General features: G+C 46.3%; 1 protein-coding gene across 1 annotated transcript in view; it reads left to right on the plus strand.

The window, feature by feature from the left end:
- The window catches only part of LOC142302376 (dynein axonemal heavy chain 3-like), a 2,626,214-nt gene that overhangs the window by 1,333,566 nt on the left and 1,268,041 nt on the right, over positions 1 to 24,607 (plus strand). The gene's annotated exons all lie outside the window — the stretch shown is intronic.

The raw sequence follows: 24,607 nt of genomic DNA on the forward strand, positions 1-24,607 counted from the left end.
GTCGGTCGGTCGGTCTCTGTCTCTGTCTCCCTGTCCTTGGTCTCGATCTCTCTCTGTCCATGTCGATCTATCCCTCTCTCCCCCTCTCTCATACTCACTGATCCCCGATCACCGGTGCGGCGCTGCACGGCGTTCACACTGCTCCGGCGGCATCTCCTCTTTTGAAATAGCCGGCCGCTCATTATTCAATCTCGTATTCCCTGCTTTCCCCACCCACCGGCGCCTATGATTGGTTGCAGTCAGACACGCCCCCACGATGAGCGACAGCTGTCTCACTGCAACCAATCACAGCTGCCGGTGGGCGGGTCTATATCATGAAGTAAAATAAATAAATAATTTAAAAAAACGGCGTACGGTCCCCCCCAATTTTGATACCAGCCAGGGTAAAACCACATGGCTGAAGGCTTGCATTCTCAGGATGGGGAGTTCCACATTATGGGGAGCCCCCCAACCCTAAAAATATCAGCCTGCAGCCGCCCGGAATAGCCGCATCCATGAGATGCTACAGTCCCGGGACTGTACCCAGCTCATCCCGAATTGCTCTGGTGTGGTGGCAATCGAAGGGATAAGGAGTTAATGGCAGCAGCCCATAGCTGCCACTAAGTCCTAGGTTAATCATGGCAGATGTCTCCCCAAGATATCTTCCATTATTAACCTGTTAGTTAAAGAAAATAAACACACACATCCAAAAAATTTGTAATAAATGACAAAAAACAGCAGCAACCTCTTTCACCATTTTAATAAAGTCCCAAAATACCCCTCCATGACCGACGTAATACACAGCGGTCCCACGACGCTTTCAGCACTGCTACATCAGAAGCTGACAGAGCGGTCACAGACCATGACCGGTCTCTCTGAGCTTCCCGCAGCGACTGAAGTGAGTCGCGCTATCAGCGATGACATCACACCGGTTACCCGTGGCCACAGATCTCAGGATTTGCGGTCACCGGTGAGACCTTCACCGGTGACAGAAAATCAGGCCATGGTACACAGACAGAGCCACGGGATGACAATGAAGTCGAGTGAAGTTCATCCGACTTCATTCTGATCGTGCGGCTCTGTCTGTGTCAGCTGTCAGCGGCCATTCAGCTCTGCTACATGGCTCTGTCTGTGTCTGCTGTCAGCGGCCATGTAGCAGAGCTGAAAGGCAGATGACATAGTAAAAACGGATCACATACGCATCAAACACGCATTGCTCACGGAGTGCAATCACGACAAAAATCTCAGGATCGCATTGCAGTTGCATTGCACACTGATCATAACGTGAACTAAAATCGTCCGACTTTCTAGCATGCAACTCAGACCTCTTTTACACGCATAAGTGTATTTCCAGCCTTAGGCCCCTTCTCCACTAGCGTGTAAAAAATCGCAGCGATACTCGGCTCAAAATGTGAGTCGAGTATCCTGCGTGTGATCTGCGTGTGGTGTGTGTTTTTTTTTCCTCACATAGCATCCGTATGACATGTGAGCATCATGCGGGTGCTATGTGAGTTTTTAGGTAAGCAGCGTCAGACTGGCTACAGGACAAATCTCCTGTAAAACCAATCCTGGCCGCGGTTACCTGCACTCAGCTCCAGAGCTGTAATCTGAGCTCCAGCGTCTGCCTGATCTGTTTGCAGCTGTGCAGACCTGACCAGCAGTCGCCGGGGAATCAATCACTCGGCGCTCGCTGTTCAGGCTGCAGTCTGGAGCTCAGGGGACAGCTCCGGGGTTCAGTGCAGGTAACAGCGGTCAGGCCTGGTTTCACAGGAGTTTCCTCCGGTAGCCAGTCTGACCCGGTATGCAAGTGTCAGGATCCGTGTGACATGCGCATGCCACCCGGATTCTGACTTGCATGGGGGTGAGAGGGCTGAGAATCGCATCAAATCGCAGCATGCTGCGATTTCATGGAGAGCCTGTGTAGAGTCCTTAAAAAACGGGGAAATGGAGACAGCCTCATAGGAAACCATTTGCAAGATTGCAAACCGTTTCTCAATGCGAGGGAATTTGCAGGACAAAAACGCTTGTGGAGAAGAGGCCTTAAGCCCACTTTACACGTTGCAATTAGTTGTACAATCGCATTTGCGATGTGACACGCCCAGGTTGCATACGGGATCTATGAGATTTCACGTTGGTCGTTCATTTGCTGTCACACGAGCGTTAGTAGTCTATGTTAAATTGGTCAATTTTGTGTGCGATCCTTTAGATCATGTGTTCCGTGACGTATGCATTGGGCACCTTTTTTTTTTTTTTATTGACTTGCCAAGCGTGTGTAATGTGTAGGGATGCGTTTTTACTATGTCATCTGCCATTCAGCTCTGCTACATGGCCGCTAACAGCAGACACAGACAGCCATGTAGCAGAGCTGAATGGCAGATCACAGCAGACACAGACAGAGCCGCACTGTCAGAATGAACTCGGGTGAACTTCACCCGACTTCATTGTCATGCTGCGGCTCTGTCTGTGTCGCGTCCTGATTAGCGGTCACCAGTGAAGGACTCACCGGTGACCGCTAATCTCCTAAGTTGCTGAAGTTAGCAGCCCTCTCTCATACTCACCGATCCCCGATCCCCGGCGCTGCACGGCATTCACACTGCTCCGGCGGCTTTTACTGTTTTGAAAAAGCCGGCCGCCCATTAAACAATCTGGTATTCCCTGCTTTCCCCGCCCACCGGCGCCTATGATTGGTTACAGTGAGACACGCCCCCCACGCTGAGTGACAGGTGTCACACTGCACCCAATCACAGCAGCCGGTGGGCGTGTCTATACTGTGTATTGAAATAAATAATTAAATAATTAAAAAAAACGGCGTGCGGTTCCCCCCAATTTTAAAACCAGCCAGATAAAGCCATACGGCTGAAGGCTGGTATTCTCAGGATGGGGAGCTCCACGTTATGGGGAGCCCCCCAGCCTAACAATATCAGCCAACAGCCGCCCAGAATTGCCGCATACATTATATGCGACAGTTCTGGGACTGTACCCGGCTCTTCCCGATTTGCCCTGGTGCGTTGGCAAATCGGGGTAATAAGGAGTTATTGGCAGCCCATAGCTGCCAATAAGTCCTAGATTAATCATGTCAGGCGTCTATGAGACACCTTCCATGATTAATCTGTAAGTGACAGTAAAAAAACACACACACATGAAAAAATCCTTTATTAGAAATAAAAAACACAAACACATTCCCTCATTACCAATTTATTAACCCCCGACAAACCCTCCATGTCCGGCGTACTCCACAGTCCTCCAGCGTCGCGTCCAGCTCTGCTGCATGGAGGTGACAGGAGCAGCAGAAGACACCGCCACTCCGGTCACCTCCACGCAGGTAATGAAGACAGCCGGCGATCAGCTGAGCTGTCACTTAGGTTACCCGCGGCCACCGCTGCATCCACCGCTGGATCCAGTGACAGCGGGTAACCTCAGTGACAGCTCAGCTGATCGCCGGCTGTCTTCATTACCTGCGTGGAGGTGACCGGAGCGGCGGTGTCTTCTGCTGCTCCTGTCACCTCCATGCAGCAGAGCTGGACGCGACGCTGGAGGACTGTGGAGTACGCCGGACATGGAGGGTTTGTCGGGGGTTAATAAATTGGTAATGAGGGAATGTGTTTGTGTTTTTTATTTCTAATAAAGGATTTTTTCATGTGTGTGTGTTTTTTTACTGTCACTTACAGATTAATCATGGAAGGTGTCTCATAGACGCCTGACATGATTAATCTAGGACTTATTGGCAGCTATGGGCTGCCAATAACTCCTTATTACCCCGATTTGCCAACGCACCAGGGCAAATCGGGAAGAGCCGGGTACAGTCCCAGAACTGTCGCATATAATGTATGCGGCAATTCTGGGCGGCTGTTGGCTGATATTGTTAGGCTGGGGGGCTCCCCATAACGTGGAGCTCCCCATCCTGAGAATACCAGCCTTCAGCCGTATGGCTTTATCTGGCTGGTTTTAAAATTGGGGGGAACCGCACGCCGTTTTTTTTAATTATTTAATTATTTATTTCAATACACAGTATAGACACGCCCACCGGCTGCTGTGATTGGGTGCAGTGTGACACCTGTCACTCAGCGTGGGGGCGTGTCTCACTGTAACCAATCATAGGCGCCGGTGGGCGGGGAAAGCAGGGAATACGAAATTGTTTAATGGGCGGCCGGCTTTTTCAAAACAGTAAAAGCCGCCGGAGCAGTGTGAATGCCGTGCAGCGTCGGGGATCGGGGATCGGTGAGTATATGAGAGAGGGGGATAGACTGACATGGACAGAGAGTGAGGGACAGAGATAGTGACCGACTGACAGAGATTAGTGAATGACAGACATTGTGAGGCGCTTCAGAATGCAGCTTTTCAGCTGCGCTCTGAAGCGGACCTTTTTTAAGCTGCGGTGCAGAGCGCACACCTGTGCACATAGCATCAGACACCGAAATCGTATGAGGGATGTCACACATTACAATTCACTAGGTTCGTGCAACAAAACGCTCAATTCTAGAGAATGATACGATGTGTTTGCGATCAACGGTTTTGCGTTCAATCCTGATCGCAAGTTGATGTCACACGCAGATACCTCACAAACGATGCCGGATGTGCGTCACTTACAACTTGACCCCAACGACGGATTGTGAGATATATTGAAGCGTGTGTAGCGGGCTTTAGGCCTCTTCTCCACTAGCGTTTTTGTCCTGCAAATTCCCTCGCATTGAGAAACGGTTTGCAATCCTGCAAATGGTTTCTAATGATGCTGTCTCCATTTCCCTGTTTTTCTCAGACGATACACGGGCTCTCCTTGAAATCACAGCATGCTGCGATTTGATGCGATTCTCAGCTCTCTCACCCCCATGCAAGTCAGAATCCGGGTGGCATGCGCATGTCACACGGATCCTGACACTTGCATACCGCGTCAGACTGGCTACCGGAGGAATCTCCTGTAAAACCAGTCCTGGCCGCGGTTACATGCCCTGAACCCCAGAGCTGTCCCCTGAGCTCCAGAGTGCAGCCTGAACAGCGAGCGCCGAGTGATGGATTCCCCGGCGATTGCTGTTCAGGTCAGCACAGCTGCGGACAGATCAGGCAGATGCTGGAGCTCAGGTTACAGCTCTGGAGCTGAGTGCAGGTAACTGCGGCCAGGACTGGTTTTACAGGAGATTTCTCCCGTAGCCAGCCCTACACTGCTTACCTAAAAACTCACATAGCACTCGCATGACGCTCACATGTCATACGGATGCTATGTGAGGAAAAAAACACACACTGTACGCAGATCACACGCATATTACACGCAGGATACTCGACTCACATTTTGAGCCGAGTATCGCTGTGATTTAAAAAACGCTAGTGGAGAAGAGGCCTCAGGCCTCTTCTCCACTAGCGTTTTTGTCCTGCAAATTCCCTCGCATTGAGAAACGGTTTGCAATCTTGCAAATGGTTTCTAATGATGCAGTCTCCATTTCCCCTTTTTTTCCAGACGATACACGGGCTCTCCTTGAAATCGCAGCATGCTGCGATTTGATGCGATTCTCAGCTCTCTCACCCCCATGCAAGTCAGAATCCGGGTGGCATGCGCATGTCCCACGGATCCTGACACTTGCATACCGCGTCAGACTGGCTACCGGAGAAATCTCCTGTAAATCCAGTCCTGGCCGCGGTTACATGCACTGAACCCTGGAGCTGTCACCTGAGCTCCAGAGTGCAGCCTGAACAGCGAGCACCGAGTGATGGATTCCCCGGCGACTGCTGTTCAGGTCAGCACAGCACAGCTGCAAACAGATCAGGCAGACGCTGGAGCTCAGATTACAGCTCTGGAGCTCAGTGCAGGTAACCGCGGCCATGTCATACGGATGCTATGTGAGGAAAAAAAGCACACACCGTACACAGATCACACACAGGATACTCGTCTCACATTTTGAGCCGAGTATCGCTGTGATTTTTTACATGCCAGTGGAGAAGAGGCCTCAGGCCTCTTCTCCACTAGCGTTTTTTTAATCACAGCGATACTCGGCTCAAAATGTGAGTCGAGTATCCTGCGTGTGTCCTGCGTGTGATCTGTGTACGGTGTGTGTTTTTTTCCTCACATAGCATCCGTATGACATGTGAGCGTCATGCGGGTGCTATGTGAGTTTTTAGGTAAGCAGTGTAGGGCTGGCTACGGGAGAAATCTCCTGTAAAACCAGTCCTGGCCGCGGTTACCTGCACTCAGCTCCAGAGCTGTAACCTGAGCTCCAGCGTCTGCCTGATCTGTTTGCAGCTGTGCTGACCTGAACAGCAATCGCCAGGGAATCTATCACTCGGCGCTCGCTGTTCAGGCTGCACTCTGGAGCTCAGGGGACATCTCCGGGGTTCAGTGCATGTAACCGCGGCCAGGACTGGTTTTACAGGAGTTTCCTCCGGTAGCCAGTCTGATGCGGGATGCAAGTGTCAGGATCCGTGTGACATGTGCATGCCACCCGGATTCTGACTTGCATGGGGGTGAGAGAGCTGAGAATCGCATCAAATCGCAGCATGCTGCGATTTCAAGGAGAGCCCGTGTATCGTCTGGAAAAAAAGGGGAAATGGAGACAGCATTATTAGAAACCATTTGCAAGATTGCAAACCGTTTCTCAATGCGAGGGAATTTGCAGGAAAAAACGCTAGTGGAGAAGAGGCCTTAGGCCTCTTCTCCACTAGCGTTTTATAAATCACAGCGATACTCAGCTCAAAATGTGAGTCGAGTATCCTGCGTGTGATCTGCGTACAGTGTGTGTTTTTTTCCTCACATAGCATCCGTATGACATGTGAGCGTCATGCGAGTGCTATGTGAGATTTTAGGCAAGCAGCGTAGGACTGGCTACGGGAGAAATCTCCTGTAAAACCAGTCCTGGCCGGGGGTTACCTGCACTCAGCTGCAGAGCTGTCACCTGAGCTCCAGCGTCTGCCTGGTCTGTCTGCAGCTGTGCTGACCTGACCAGCAATCGCCGGGGAATCAATCACTTGGCGCTCGCTGTTCAGGCTGCACTCTGGAGCTCAGGGGACAGCTCCGGGGTTCAGTGCATGTAACCGCGGCCAGGACGGGTTTTACAGGAGATTCCTCCAGTAGCCAGTCTGACGCGGTATGCAAGTGTCAGGATCCGTGTGACATGCGCATGTCACCCGGATTCTGACTTGCATGGGGGTGAGAGAGCTGAGAATCGCATCAAATCGCAGCATGCTGCGATTTCAAGGAGAGCCCGTGTATCGTCTGAGAAAAAAAGGGAAATGTAGACAGCATCATTAGAAACCATTTGCAAGATTGCAATCTGTTTCTCAATGCGATGGAATTAGGAGAAAAAAAACGCTAGTGGAGAAGAGGCCTTAGGGGCACTTTGCACACTACGACATCGCAAGCCGATGCTTGCGATGCTGAGCGCGATAGTCCCCGCCACCGTCGCAGCTGCGATATCATGGAGATAGTTGGTGTAGCGAACATTATTGCTACGCCAGCTTCACATGCACTCACCTGCCCTGCGACGTCGCTCTGGCCGGCAATCCGCCTCCTTATTAAGGGGGCGGGTCGTGCGGCGTCATAGCGACGTCACACGGCAGGCGGCCAATAGAAGCGGAGGGGCGGAGATGAGCGGGACGTAATCATCCTGCCCACCTCCTTCCTTCCGCATAGCCTGCGTGAGCCGCAGGACGCAGGTAGGAGATGTTCCTCGCTCCTGCGGCTTCACACACAGCGATGTGTGATGCCGCTTGAATGAGGAACAACATCGTAACATCGGTAATTTCCAAATTATGGAAATGACCGACGATACACCGATGATACAATTACGACGATTTTGCGCTCGTTAATCGTATCAAAAAGGCTTTACACACTACGATATCGCCTGCGACGCCGGATGTGTGTCACTTTCAATTTGAAACCACCGAGATCGCACCTGCGATGTCGTAGTGTGCAAAGTGCCCCTAAGTCTTAAAGTTGCACACAAATGGCTTGTATAGGGCGCCATTCACACATGCAGGTGCACATTACCAGGTTAGCAGCCTATTAATGACACCCATACTGTTAGACTAAGTGGGCTGCCCACTATATAAGTGCACCACACAGGAGCAGAGACCCTAGTTTACAAGGCCTACATTAATTGGCTGCATTCTGTATAACGTTGTGCACTTATATAGTGCTGGGCAGCCCGCCTAGACTAATGGTATGGGCGTCATCAATAGGCTGTAAACTAGACACTGTGCACCTACATGTGTGAACGGCACCCTATACAAGCCATCTGTGTGCAATTTTAATACTAAGCAATTACCCACTCCATGGAGTGGCAGTGTGTGAATGGTTGCTTTATCAGTGTTTTGCACCCGTTGCCTCCATCTTTATTAAGGCGTTTTGCTCCATCCTGTGAGTGCATTTGATTCTGTGTCCTGAGCAGGTAAACACTGTTGCCCTTTCTTTCTGTGAATTTTGCTGAATTTTTGGGGAATAATTCCTCTTTTTGTGGTGTACGCTGTTATATGAGCACAAACTACATTGTAATTGTTGCTGCCAAAGATTCTGATTTATACCAGGCAGGAACTAGAACACCATTGAAAAGAGCATGTGTCGTCTTAACTTTTCCTTATGAATACTCTTCCATGGGAGAATAAATAGACATCTGGTCTTGGGCTTTCCGCAGTCCATGGCATATTAAAATGAATCACTAAATTGTGACTTAATAGGAAATAAGGGCCATCTGTCAGTGTAAGATCAAAGCAGCAGGTGTGTACTTGCCAACAAAAGGAGGGTGAAGGTAATGTCTTTGAGGTTGATTGTATGAAAAAGATATTTTTTCCTTTCATATATGGTGTACATGAAATGTACTAAGGATTTTGTAATCTTTCACTAATATAAATAGAAACATAAGGCCGGTTTAGGAATTTGGGAAAATTTAGGCAATTAGAAAAATGCTTTAAACCACTTTTCGAAGAGCCTTCTATGGCTTGATTTGCTTTTATGTTGCCTATCTTTTCATAGTAACAAGCCAGGTCCTTGTCACAGGATTTCTATAAAAAACAAGGTTCTCTGCATTTGGGCAAAGCTATAATTACGGCACAATAATTACTGTGTGCTGTATGATTATTGCAGTATTCTCTGTTACCTTGCTTTATTGGTAGTTCAGTATCTGACAGGCATGCAAACTGTAGTTTATGCTGTGATAATATCTTTACGTCTTTATTATATTGTTATCCGCAGATTATAGCTATGCGGGGCATACTAATAAGCAGCTATGCCAACGTATGCCAATTACTTTAAAGCTTGGCACATCCTAAAGGCAGTTAACTTCCATGTAACAAAACTTCCTACTTTCTATTACTCTTCCAGATTTATTACCTATGACAATAATATTAAGTTACCTTAGGTGAGCTCACCATTGAGATATAAATTACCACTACCGCAGGTTAATGTAATTAGCCTGGCACTACCCCGCCTGTAAAAAAAAGTCAAAGTGAAAACTTAGCCAGGAGCTTAATTATATTTTCATAAGAAAACTAGGACACCGGTTTGATATAAAGTTTTCCTCCTGTTTTATATTCTGCACTTTGTACTCGTCATTGATATAATTTTAGAACATAGGAAGTAATGTACGTGTTTAACACTTTGTTTTCTAATTATAATCTACATTTTTTAGGGTGTTAAAAAGTTTAGCTAATCATTTTAAGTGGTATAAAGCACATAAATATACTTTTTGGGGCTCAACTTACTATGCTCATCTTTACTTTGACAAAAAAAAGAGATTAGCTCACTTGAATGGTGCAAGGTCACAAAACTCCAAGTAACAAAAAAAAACCAGTTGAAAAACCAGCACAAATCTCATCCTTAAAATCTAAAAAATTTATATAATAGTGCAAAATATCCATGGATACAACTAACACTAAGGTACTGAGCATGGCTAGAAGTTCAAGCCTTGAACTCTTAGCCATGGTCTGTATTTTACTATTTTCTCTCTGGGTTTTTTTGGACTATTGTATACATTGTTTGGCTTTTACAGATGAGATTTGTGCTGATTTTGAAAACAATTTTCATCTTTGCTTTGTTTTTTTCTATTGGTATATGGGAACCCGTTACTGTATTGGACATGTGTTGACTTTTTAGTGACCCTGTGATAGCCTTGTGTATATACAGAAAGAGATTCTGAAGAGGCACAGCTTCAAGACACAAAGAACAGCTTCAATCAAAGATAATATAGGAGATGTGTTTTAGACTACAACTGTCTCTCCACAGGCACTCTAGCTGAACTATAGTTACAGCTCTGCCTGAAAGCACCACTCGAGCATTTTTTTTTGTCTTTCATTGCTGGAGTGTTGGTCTAAGTCTAGAGGTGGCTTTACACACTGCAACAAGGCAAACGACATCATTGTAACGTCACCGGTTTTGTGACGTAATAGCGACCTCCCCAGCGACATTGTAGTGTGTGAAACACATCAGCGACTGTGTCTTCTGCTGCTCCTGTCACCTCCATGCAGCACAGCTGGAAGCGACGCTGGAGGTCCGTGGATTACGCCGGACAAGGAGGGCTTTTTGGGGCTGATTAAATTGGTGATGAGGGAATGTGTTTGTGTTTTTTATTTCTAATAAATGATTTTTTCAGTTGTGTGTGTTTATTTACTGTAATTTACAGATTAATCATGGAAGGTTTCTCGGGGAGACGCCTGACATGATTAATCAAGGACTTATTGGCAGCTATGGGCTGCCAATAACTTCTTATTACCCCGATTTGCCAACGCACCTGGGCAAATCGGGAAGAGCCGGGTAAAGTCCCAGAACTGTCGCATATAATGTATGCGGCAATTCTGGGCGGCTGCTGACTGATATTGTTAGGCTGGGGGGCTCCCCATAACGTGGAGCTCCCCATCCTGAGAATACCAGCCTTCAGCCGTATGGCTTTATCTGGCTGGGATTAAAATTGGGGGGGACCTCACGCCGTTTTTTTTTAATTATTTAATTATTTATTTCAATGCACAGTATAGACACGCCCACCGGCTGCTGTGATTGGGTGCAGTGAGACACCTGTCACTCAGCGTGGGGGCGTGTCTCACTGCAACCAATCATAGGCGCCTGTGGGCAGGGAAAGTAGGGAATATGAAATTGTTTAACGAGCGGCCGGCTTTTTCAAAATAGTAAAAGCCGCCGCAGCAGTGTGAATGCCGTGCAGCGCCGCGCCGGGGATCGGGGATCCGTGAGTATGAGAGAGGAGGGGAAAATGACTTACAGACTGTGAGAGAGGGACAGAGATAGTGACGGACCAACAGAGAGAGAATAGAGACCGAGAGGGAGAGACCGACTGACAGAGAATAGTGATTGACAGATATTGTGACACATCACTCGTTTCCAGTGTTTGACTAGCTAGGTCGTTCTGCAGGTCCGGATCGCTGTTGCGTCGTTGGCCAGGTTTGCCTGTTTGACAGCTCACCAGAGACTCACCAGAGACTTTGTAGCGATCCTGGCCAGGTTGGGATCGCTGGTGGGATCGCTGAAAGTCTCAGTGTGTAAAGGGGCCTTTAGTCCCCTGACTCTAATCTTATCATTGCTGGAGTGGCGGTTTTATTCTAAAGCTGGTGTCACACATAACGACAACGACAACGACATCGCTGTTATGTCACCATTTTCTGTGACGTAACAGCGACCTTGTAAGTCGCTGTTATGATCGCTGCTTAGCTGTCAAACACAGCGACGCAGCAGCGATCATAACGTCGCTACATGTGCAGAGAGCAGGGAGCCGCGCTCACGGCTTAGCGCTGGCTCCTTGCTCTCCTAGCTACAGTACACATCGGGTTAATTAACTCGATGTGTACTGCAGCTACATGTGCACAGAGCAGGAGCCGGCACTAGCAGCAAGAGTGACGGAGGCTGGTAACGAAGGTAAATATCGGGTAACCAGGGAAAGGTCTTCCCTTGGTTACCCGATGTTTACAGTGGTTACAGCTTTCCGCAGCTGCCAGACGCCGGCTCCTGCTCCCTGCTTGCTTCATTTCGTCACTCTCTCGCTGTCACACACAGTGATCTGTGCGTCACAGCGGGAGAGCGACGACGAGAAAATGAAGCAGGACATTCAGCAACGAGCAACGACCTCACAGCAGGGGCCAGCTCGTTGCTGGATGTCACACACAGCGACAGCGACGGGACGTCGCTGCAACGTCACAGAAAATGGTGACTTAGCAGCGACGTCGTTGTCGTCGTCGCTGTGTGTGACACCACCTTAAGTCCCCTGACTCTAGTCTTATACTCACCAGTAGTCGTCTTCATCCTCTATCACAACCGCTCCGGTCAGTCTTCTGCAGTTTGTGACTTTTCGGTTGCTCTAGGGTTTTATGGAGCATGATGGAGGTCACTAATATAAGTCCATGACATACTTGTTCATCCATTCTTAGACTTGCATTGAGAGCTTGTAATATTTTTTCTGACTTACAGACAGTCAGAAGTTGTGTTCATAAAATAGCACCATGGAACTGGAGTGGCCTAAATAAAAGGTGAAAACTCTGGTACTTGAGTATGACAGTAAAGGCAGAGCCCTTAGATTAAAGGTCACCACTCCAATTCTGAGAAGAAAAAACTCTGAAGTGGTGCTTCTAATCGAAGTCCCGTGCCCCTACTTTTATATTCACCAGCCCCCATCTTCATCCTCTATCATCACCGCTCTGGTTGGTCTTCTGCAGTTTGTGACCTGTTGGCTGCTTCAATGATTCATGGAGTGCGCTGGAAGTCACTTTTTAATACAAGTCTATGACAGCACTGTTGTTGCTTTCATAGACTTCAATTGAGAGCTTGTGATGTTATTTCTGACTTCCAGACAGTCAGAAGTTGTGGTCATAAAATAGCACTATGGGACTGGAAGGGCATCAATAAAAGGTGAAAATTCTGGTAGGGGAATATGGCAGCAGGGGCAGAGCCCTTAGATTAAAGGTCACCACTTCAGCTCTGAGAGAAAAATGCTGGAGTGATGCTTTCATGAAATTGAGCTAATAATTAGCTGCAGGTATAAAACACCTTTATGTACTAATGTCCCCATAATTTTAATTTAAAACATGAAGGATTAACCCTGCCTCTCTCCTTCAACGCAATTTAGTTAGAAACTAGATAGATGTTAAATTATTAATAGACAAATGATTTGGGGTTTCAGAATCTATTAACAATATAAAAGTGCAGATCTGACCAAATTCAAATTGACCATATTGCTCTAATATAAATGTATGCATTCAACACTTTGTTTTCTAATTTTAATTTACAATTTTTAGGGTGGTAAACAGTTTAAGAAATAATTTTAGGTGGTAAAAAGCATATAAATATATTTCTTTGGAGCTCAACTTACCAGGCTCATCTTTATTTTGGCTCATTTCCATTGATACATGTGAACCTGTTACTGTATTGGACATTAGCTCTACATGTGTTGACTTTTTAGTGAGCCTGTGATAACCTTGTGTCCTGTGCCAGCCACTTGCAGTGTTTTACCGATGCGCACTGGGGGTAACAACAGCGTGCTTGGATGTAGTGTGCAACTGTGCATCCTTCAAAAAAATGTGAAAATGCCCTCTCACCCTCCCCCAGAAGTGATCTGCTTATGGCTGACTGTATGTGGGCGGAGGCTCAAACTGTCCATCAGTGATTCCAAGCCTCATCGTGCAAGGTTTGGTCACAAAGAGGTTTGGTTCGTTTGCGGCCTGCAAACCGAACCTCCATGGATCCGCTCATCCTAATGAAGAGGCAAAGCTTCTGGGAACAGAGCACAGCTTCAATCAGAGATAACATACTCAATGTGTCTTAGACAACTACTGTCTACCTGCAGACACTGATCCCTGCAGGCATTTTTCCAGGAAAATTTTATTTGCAGTGAAGTTATTTTTTACAAATTTAATATTCCTTAAAAATGTAAGATGTAAAAAAATAATGTTTTACTCACTTCATTACTTACCTGTTCATTTACTTCTTCACTCTATGCCCCCCCAATCTTCAGATTTACTTATTTTTTACCCGACACAAGCCTCATCACCAAGCCTGTTCCCTAAAGGTTGGGACTTCCGCCTGCCACCAGACCACTGAGGTCACTTCATGTTGCACGTCGTGACATCACGAACATGTGACATCCCTGTACGGTCAGACACGGCCCTTACACAGTACATAGCAGGGACACATATATAACATTATCTCAGCACAGAAACATTCAATTTAGACACCTTCAATTTTGGGCAGCACGGTGGCTCAGTGATTAGCAGTGCAGTTGTGCAGCGCTGAGGTCCTGAGTTCAAATCCGACCAAAGACACCATCTGCAAGGACTCTATGTTCTCCCCGTGTTTGCGTGGGTTTCCTCCGGGTTCTCCGGTTTCCTCCCACACTCCAAAGACATACAGCTAGGGACTCTAGATTGTGAGCCCCAATGGGGACAGTGTTGCCAATGTGTGTAAAGTGCTGTGGAATTAATAGCGCTATATAAATTAATAAAATTATTATTATTAACTTATTATTATTCCAAGATCTATTGAGTAAAATGAACTTTAAAATAAAATTTGTTCATAGGAAAACCCCTTTAATAGCAGCTATTTTGGGCTAAAGATTATTTTAACGGTTGAATTTCATTAAAAGTTTTGTACCTTTATACTATTACATTCAACTTTGATGTAGTCTACCATAAAGCAGCTGTGAGGATCTAAAGAAAAACACAAAACTATCCCATTATTCAAACTGAATTATCTCGCTATCAAATTTTCAGCATTCTGCAACCAACAATAGACAGGTCTACACTCTGGCTGTAGAGGGTAAATGGTAAAACATTTTAATGAGACCCTATTGCAAAAATATATATTTTCAATCACAAATAACACTAGCCCACCAACAAGGGGAAATCAATGTGTGCTGAGAGCTGTTGGAAGACCAATTGGCCTTGATTGCTCACCAGTGAGACATGGTAATGACCAGAGATAAGCAAACTCGAAGTGTAAAGCTGGGTTTACACACTGCAACATCGCAAAGGACATCGCTGTAACGTCACCGGCTTGGTGACGCAATAGCGACCTCCCTAAGTCTCTGCTAAGTCTCTGGTGAGCGTTCAAACAGGCAAACCTGGCCAACAACGCAACAGCGATCCGGACCTGCAGAGCGACCTAGCTGGTTGTTGGGGACGTTGATAAGCAGCCTTTTGAAAGGGAAGTTGCTAACAAAGTCGCTGCAAAGTCTTCACACACTGAAACTTCATGCTGCACAGCGGGAAACAAAGGACCTAGGAATGGTCCTGAACGATTTGTAACGATTACAACTTCACAGCAGGGGCCGGGTCGCTGATAGGTTTCACACACTGCAACATCGCAAACAACATCGCTATTGCGTCACAAAACCGGTGACGTTACAGCGATGTCGTTTGAGATGTTGCAGTGTGTAAACCCAGCTTAAAGCTTATGGTTCATGCCAAACACAGACTTTTACAAAACAACAATGTCCAAGCTCAAAGTTTGGGTGCTGTACATATGCTAACCAATCGATCGAGCCTCGGGGCACGCTTGTTGCTCGGACCAGTGCGAACCACTTGCTGTCTCAGAATTGCTCTCACTGGGAGTAAAAACAATGTTTTCAGATTTAGTGTGTCCCCAAAATACCACCACTATAACTCCCCCAGAAATGCTCTGTTAATGGCTGGCTGTATGTGGGCGGAGAGCCGAAATACCCAATCAATGACATACAATGGAGTTCTGGATCCGAGATCAAGTTTAGGTCAAGTCCATGTCCCAAAATAAACTTATCTAAAGCCCCACTGAACTCTGCAAACTCGAACCTCCACAGGTCCGCTCATCTTTAGTAATGAATCCAATTTGATGGTGTTTTTTTTATCTCTTGTCTAATACTGGCACTTATCTACTATAGGTAATAGTGTGTTAACCATTTGCATATTCATTAAGTGCTACAGCACCATAGGTTTTTCTTTGCAACCAATTTTCAGGGAAAAACTCAGAAAATCCACATCAAGAGTCAATAAAGTAACATAAGATGTAAAAAAAAAACTTTAAAAAAAATATTTTATTGATTAGGTTAAATCGCACTTAACATTTGATTGTGTTATAAAACCTGCTAAGTGCACAGAAAAGGGAGATGGTCATGCCCTATATAAAAAAAATCTCTCCTGTGCGCTACCTGAAAGCGAAGGTCAGCACCGTATGTAGCAATATGGCACCCCTACTCACCATTGACTATCCCTAAATTTTCCCTATATAGCCCTGCCAGAAAAAAGTGCTTGTGCCTAATGAAATAAAGTGATTTAGTACAAAGAAACAGCAACAGAAGATTAAATAATTTGGCAGGAGTACAGCATTAATAATACCAGGGAAGTTAAAAAACAAAATTATTTTTGGTACATATCACTCTCCTATAGTAGATGATAGTCTCTCTGACAAGTCGCCTCAACGCGTTTCCCCATTTTGGTTCATTAGGGGCAGATGGAAGACTGTTGCAGTATAGTAGCTGGATAACAGCCAAATTTGTCACTAATGATGGTTACAGCATGATGCTGTGGGTCAGAGATGATGGATGATATGTCATCATCTGGGACCCACAACCACCATGCTCTAACCATCATTAGTGACAAATTTAGCTGCTATCCGGCAACTATACTGCAACAGTCTTCCATCTTCCTCCTGAAGAACCAAAATGGGGACACGTGTTGAGGTGACATTTTAATATAATCAATAAAATAGTTTACTTAAAAGGTTTTTTTCACATGTTTTGTAACCAATTGCAAGAATTATCTTTATCCCCAAATATATAAAACTAATTAAAAAAATATCCGCAAAGGTGGACAATCTGTTAAAAATAATATTAGTCAGGAATGGATCACATACCAAATATTAGATATGGGCAGACTATATATAAAAGTGTTTAATATAGATAAACTTTAACATGATACAGAAATGTGTCTTTTATGCATTTATAGTAGACAAACTATAAACTTTGTACATTTTAGTAAAGGTGGTTTCCTTATTATAGACAACTCCTTTTACAAGAGAGCCATTGAAGTCATCAGCTGATCGTCTCTCTACCTTGCGGATGGAATACTTTTTAGTATTACATGAACTCTATAGGGGTAAATAACTAAATAGCTCTTTGTTCTGGATAGTAAAGTTGATCACTCTCTGTAAAGTCCAATATGCCCTATTACTAGGGGCGGACATATCATTGGTGCAACCAGTGCAGCCGAACAGGAACCCAAGAGGTAAGGGGACCCATAACCATCTCTAAAGCAGGTGGAAATGTGCATTGGGATTGACCTTTGTCATGGAGTATGTACTGATGGACCAGGGATTCCTAAACTGGCCCTCAGACTTGAGACACCGCACTGTCCCTTATGTCGGAGGTAAGCCAGGTCCGAGCCTCCAAAATGATCCTAATGTCTGAGCCCTAATTTTACTCCCACCACCTTGGGAGCAGGCTGGAAAGCCAGTAACAAAACCCTACAGAAAAGACACAGACAATGTAGAATGAAACATCGTACACACTACACTCAAAGACAAAGGAGAGACAATATGTATACAGAGGAATAAAGAAAACGTCAGTAAACTCAAAACAAGGGAATGTTCACACCACGTAGAATATCAACTGTAATTCACTATGAACTGGATAACAACTGAGACTAGGATCGCTGAAGTTATCTTTGGCGATCTCCTACTACACTCCCCAGCCTTAAGTAGGAGGAGACCAGCTGTGGATGATAATCAGCAACCTGGCTCTAAGAAGAGTTCCACACTGCTCCAAAAAGGAGCTGGGAGCAGTGAAGTAACTCAGCCAATTCCCAGCAGAGCTGAGCATTTAACCTTCATCAGGCTGCATAATTTTACAATGTTAACAGCGACCCCTTATCAAGGAACGGGGTGGAGATATTTTACTGAAATTTGGCCAATATATTCTAGACCAAAACTGCAGAGATGTCACGAAATTTCAGCCCTCTATGGATTTTGGAAAAAAAAATGTATTGCAATTTTAAAACGGAATAGTTACAATTGTACCTATTCAGCCGGACAAAGGTTAAGAGAGACCAGGTTGCCTGTCGGACTCAGCAATGTGAACATAGTCAAACACCATAGTAGTAATCAGTGTGTGCGGATCCGAACAGCACATGAGAGCTTTTGAACTGCAAAGGGCCCTTAGTTTGTGCTTACACAAGGGCCCTTTTCCACCAGTGCCTATTACAATATACTGTATTAACAGGGTTGTCATTACGCAGGACTAAATTTCAGGAATAAACACCTATGATTCTTTGAGTGAATACAAGAGCAGGCAAATAGCATTTCATTAAATCACCCTCTTGCACTTTGTTTCTACCCTTAAACTGTAGAAACCATCTTAATTAAAGACATTTTAAACCTGCATGCACGACTTATATAGAAAATTGCCTTCTTTTCAATTCAAGTTATGTTCCATTTTCCATTTCGAGCCAAATCAGACAGTAACAAATGACAGGGAACATTGGGAAGCATTTATCAAGGGTTATCACCCGCAGTTACCAACCATTGCTAGCATTATTCCCTGCTAATTGGCTGGTGACGAAATTGCTGCTTACCGGGCTTTAGCTATAATCATGAAACAAATGTCACCAGGTTCAATACAACATTCTATGTAGAGCAGGGAGCTTAAATATGTCACTGTTATCAGATCTGATATTTACAGTGTTTGTAAAAAGACTACATTGGTTAAATCAATGTATTTGTTACAGTAATTGAAGTTGATTACCCTATTTTACATTTCTTGGCAGAATAAAATAGCTAATCATTCCGGATTGCATATATCTGGTTATGAATACCGCATTCCCTCAAATTCACAGTTTTATTGCCTCAGTAAACAAGATGGGAATGATACATTCTTAAGATTAAAAATGAAATACATATATTTTTCTGCTCATAGAAATAATGACACTTTCTTAGATCTTTGATATCTACTCCTTAACAATGCTTATTTTAGATTTGTAAAAAGTATGTAAAAATATACCGTACTTTCCGGATTGAAAGCCACCCTTTTTTCCCCCCAAATTTGGGGGTAAAATAGGGTTTGTCTTACAATATAGATATGGCTTACCAGGGCGGTGGTGGGGGAGCGGGGTCATAGGAGGCAGGGTCGGTGATACTGAGGGTGTCACTGCAGTGCTGTGGCGACGCAGGTGCCTGATCTGACTATGGGCTCTATTGAATCTCCCATGATTGAGACAATGAACGTCAAGAAAATGGCTTTAAAAGCAGCGCTTGCGCAGATTGTCGCAATGGACTTCAAGAAAATAGCCGCGGAGGCCTTTCTGAACACGTGTAGCATCTGCTGACATTATCTTGAAGGCCATCATGTCAACCGCTGAAGATTCAATGGAGCTCACAGTCAGATCAGGCGAATGCCACCACAGCAACACCTTGAAAGCTCGTCCTGTCACACTCCTCTAAAGTGACACCCCCACAGCACACCGACAGATCAATTGTGCCAACCACTGCGATACCCCTGAGGCTGTAGCATTGCCAACTCTCCGTCCACTGACCCACCTGTGACACAACCCCCCCTTCTCTGAGTCCACAGCATCCTGAGCCGCTCCACCACCGCGGCTCCCCCTGGTAAGCATTAGGATTAAGACACACTAGGATTATAAGACGGACCCTCATTTTAACATTAAAAGATATTTTTTTCTATTTTCTTCCTCAAAAGTTTGGGTGTGTCTTATAATCTAGGGCATCTTACAAACCAAAAAATATGGTACTTCTATATTTGCAAACCATTTTCAGCACCCTTTTGTTTCTTATAGAGTTGTCTATAGAAGGAAACACTTATCAGTGTTGGAGCATTATATCTGGGGAGATAGAATATTGTAATATGTTTGTGCTATAGTAATAAAATTATTATTATTTATTATTATTATTATTATTATTATTAATCCCTAATATCGCCCTTCACACCATTTAATCAGGGTGCCAAAGGCTCTTGTGGTTGCTAAGTTGGTACTAGTGTAATCTTACAGACCCACAGAATATAGTTTTTAAGTCATTTTTACTGCACAAATGCATATAGAGGAAACCCGAGCAATAATGGTGTAAAGGCCGCTTTACACGCAACGACATCGCTAACGAGATATCGCTGGGGTCACGGAATTCGTGACGCACATTCGGCCTCGTTAGTGACGTTGTTGCGTGTGACACTTACGAGTGACAGCTAACAATCTAAAATGCTCACCAAATCGTTGATTGTTGACACGTCGTTCATTTTCAAATGTCGTTGCTCGATCTGGACGCAGGTTGTTCGTCGTTCCTGAGGCAGCACACATCGCTACGTGTGACACCCCGGGAACAATGAACAACAGCGTTCCTGCATCCTCCAGCAATGAGGTGGGAGTGTCGTTCTTGCGGCTGCATCTATTAGTGGCCTGCTGTGTGACGTTGCTGTGACGCCGCCGAACCGCCCCCTTAAAAAAGAGGTTGTTCGCCGGCCACAGTGATGTCGTTAGAAAGGTAAGTTGGTGTGCCGCGTACCGGCGATATTGTTCACCACTGGCGGCGAATTGCCCGTGACGCACGCACGACGGGGGCGGGTGCTAAAGCAGCCTTTACTGAATTTTTTCCATCAGCTCAAATATGATATTTTTCCTGCTTTTTATTCATTATATGATAAAGTAAACGCTGCTATTAAATAATACTACTTGTACCTAAATAAAATAAGTACTGATACAACTATATTAATGGAGAAATAGAAAAGTTACAGCTGTTGGTAGAAGGGGGCTATGCTATTTGATTCACTAAAGGGGTTTTCAGTCCTACAAATTTCTTATTCATGGGAGGTAAAGAGACTGTATCAGCACTGGATGACTGTTCACACTAAGTACAGGCACTGGGTGCGTCATGGTGGTTAATCGATTAACTGCACATTCCCACTTGCTTGTTTTTCCTCAATTTCCACCCCATCTTCTTTGATTGACAGCTGTGGCTTCATAGAGCCAGAGAAGGGAGGAAATAGATAGAAAAGCAACAGGTGGGAATGTGCAATTAATTTATTATCATGATGCACCAAGCACCTTTACTTGGTGTGATCAGTCATCCTGTGCTGATAGACTCCCTTTAAAGTGTCAGACCAGCACTGTTTATGAAAATGAAGGAAATGGAAGACTAATTTAACAAAGATGTTTTGTACCAACTTCCATACTGACAATTGTAACAGAACTTGACTTTAGGATATGGGACAGACCCCACACTCCACCCTAACACAACCATAACTACAGTTTAACTAGACACTGGAAAAAATTCACAAAACACATTATTTTGGTTGTCAAAATGGCGAGTGCTTTTTTTTTTAAAATCACAGGATTACCTTGACTGCTGTGGTGCACTATGCCATTAGTGTGGCACACCTGAGGGATAACAGTAGCCTCCCAATGCAAATAGTATAGATGCTGCAGCATCATGTGTAGCCAGAGATACTTGCTATGTTTTTATACATGCTTAAAAATAACATTGTCTTATATTATTCCTGTGATCTACTGGATTTTTGAACAGCACTTTCGCATATGTTCATAGCTGGCGCAAACCATAGTCACCACATGATGCTGCAATAAAATTTTTTGCAAAAAGTATTCACATGACAGCCTCCAAAGTACCCTAACGATTACTTGTTTAAAGAGAACCTGTTATATAAAAAAAATCTTCTATTAACCTGCAGATATTGGCTTAGTCTGCAGGCCAAGAGCATTCTGACACCAAGCAGCCACTGTACTGAAAGCCTCATTGCCAGGATGAGATGATCTTTATTCCTCCTGGCAGCCTCGGGCCATCAGTCAAAGGGGTGGCTCACTGTTCAGTTTCAGTCACCATTCTGTGCAAAGTGAGCAGCAGCTGTAAACGGGCCTAAGATACCGACAGACAGCCGGCTTTATACTGATGCAGATACATTGATGCAGATGTGGCGCCCTGGACAAGCCAGGTCGTCACAGGTACTGCAACAACACACCCCACACCCCGAGATAGGCACACCAGTAACACACAAATCCTTGTTGCCTCCCTCCAGGGGCTGATGTCCACACCAGGTGGGGTGGAGCCAGGTGGTTGGCCCCACCCACTGAGGAGTTCACAGTCCTGGAGGCGGGAAAGGAAGAGAGTTGAGATCTGAGTAGGAGCCAGGAAAAGAGTGAAGTAGTAGTAGAGGAGCAGACTGACCGTGTCCGGGTACGTGGCCCGGGCACCGAGAGCAAGGTTGGCAGATGGTGGTGGCCATCTGCAGAAGAGGCCGATCGACACGGAACCGTAGGACCGGGGAAGGGTGGTGGCCCGCTGGTACCGAACCGGGGAGCGAAGAGAAGCCAGCACAAACCGGCAGGGCCTGCGGACCCCGACCAGGCTTGGAGTCGCCGTTAAACAGGTCAAATCCATTACCGACCGGAACCTCTGGGGTTTCCTAGCAGCAAAGACCCGATTGAAGGTAACCGTCCAAGCAGAGAAAGAGAAATACAGCTACCGCCAACGCTAGAGTTCCCAGGGCCAGAGCCTGCGGGCAAAAGGGGCTCCTCCGGCACATATCCAAGCTGGGGAGCGGGTTACCGGTGGGAAGCCATCGGGACTGAAGATACACAACAGGTGCAGGGAAAGGCAGCCACCACCAACCTTCCGGGAGTGACCTCAGCAGCCGGCTGCGGGACCCGTCCATCCAGCCGTTTGTTTTACCGGAGACTCTGTATCCATTCTTGGCTGAGTGAGTACCACCGTGCCACCTGGCACCGCGCTGCCCCCGCGACCCTGCACCTCGCCAGCCCTGCCTCCCTGACACCTCATAGGGCCCCGGGACCACCAACCCCCCTACCCACGGAGGGGAGAGAAACATCTCGGCTGCTCCCTGTTATCGCTCCCGGGATCCCAGTCCAGAGCAGCGGTGGTGTCCCAACCTCACCACAAACCGTGGGTGGCATCACAGACCAACTCCCCAAACCCAAACTACCCCCTTTCACTCACGGGCGAGGAGCGCCGCTCGAGTCCCCGGGTCAGGCCCACCGCTCGAGCCACCGAGCAGCAGCCGCAGCAGTGCCGGACCCGAGCGTGGTGAGCGCAGCGCCTTCCCCGCCCGCGACACAGAGGCCGCTGTCTGTTGGTGCTGGGGGCCCAATTACAGCTGCTGCTCACTATGCACAGAGATACTGAAACTGCACTGACACGCCTGTGACTGAAAGCTCATTTCCTTCCATCTGTGGGGTTCTCAGTGTGCTAGATATTAGATATTAGATATTAGAACATATCTAACTTGTTGGTTAATAGCGATAGTAACATAACAGGTTCTTTTTAAGAGAACTAATGTGGAAAATCAGTAGCTTACGGGAGCAATATTGTCCAGGTCAAGGCAAATTTGTCATCTAATATTCTATGTTGGGTCAAATATTCTAAGTCTGGCAATTGTTGTGGTTCAGAAAAATGCATGGGACAGACTATTGGGGGCATCACAAAAGTGCGGGCTACTACTTTCACCAACTAAACATTTGGGTCAATGGCAGTGGCATACCGTCAATAGAAGCAGGCCACGCGATTGCTACGGGGCCCATGAGCTGGAGAGGCCCGGGAGCGGCTGCCCGCGGTATCAGCTCCTGCACCGGGCCCCACCCTAGATCGCACTTTCAAATGTATCGGCATCACAGATGCCGGTACAGTTGAAAGCGACGATGACACAGAGCGCAGTGCGCCCTCTCATCATTGTCCCGCTATGCTCTGACAGTTCAACATAGCAGTGAAGCGGTGATGTCACTAGTAAGCGCCAACCACCACCGTGTTGATGTAGGCAGAGCACAGACATCTGGTGAACTAGGAACAGCTGCGGAGGACCGAGGTGAGTATGCAGGAACAGCGGGGTATCCACCGGAGGGCCCCGGGTCCTCAGTGAGGCCCCCCGTGCTTCATATAGGGCTGGTTAAATGCCCCCTGCTATCGGCTAACTGGGCTAGGGCAGGGGGCCCCATGCGGCTCTACAAGCGGCTGTTTCGGGGCCGCCTGTTATTTCTATGTCACTGCACCTTCAGATGTACTTGTGCAGCCCCGGCAGTGTCACAGTTAACAGATGCTGCCGTCTCTGCTAACTGTGACTTCAAGCTGTGCGCCCTGGTCGGAGACAAGACGGGGGAAGGTAAGAGGTCCTCTGTTGTGGGTGTGTGTGTGCGTGTGTGTGTGTGTGTGTGTGTGTGTGTGATATATATATATATATATATATATATATATATATATATCTTTTCAGGTCTGTCTCTTGGAAAGAGAGACCTGGAAAGAGAGAGACCTGGAAAGAGAGAGACCTGGAAAGAGACTGACCTGGAAAGAGACTGACCTGGAAAGAGACTGACCTGGAAAGGGACAGATGGGGAAAGAGACAGATGGGGAAAGAGACAGACAGACATGCACACAGGGACAGAGTCAGGCAGACAGGGAAGGAGGAGACAGCCAGAGAGACAGACAAAGATAGATGGGGAAAGACACAGACCTTGATAGAGACAGACAGGGAAATAGGCAGAGAAATAGAGACAGACAAGGAAAGAGACAGACAGAGACAAGCAGACAGGGAAAGAGACAGGCAGGAAAACATACAGACAAAGAGACGGGGAGACAGATGGGGAAAGAGACAGACCTGGGAAAGAGACAGACCTAGAAAGAGACAGAAGGGGAAAGACACAGAGATAGAGACAGACAAAA

The sequence above is a fragment of the Anomaloglossus baeobatrachus genome, chromosome 4 (genome assembly GCF_048569485.1).
Source record: "Anomaloglossus baeobatrachus isolate aAnoBae1 chromosome 4, aAnoBae1.hap1, whole genome shotgun sequence".
NCBI classification, from domain to species: Eukaryota; Metazoa; Chordata; class Amphibia; order Anura; family Aromobatidae; genus Anomaloglossus; species Anomaloglossus baeobatrachus.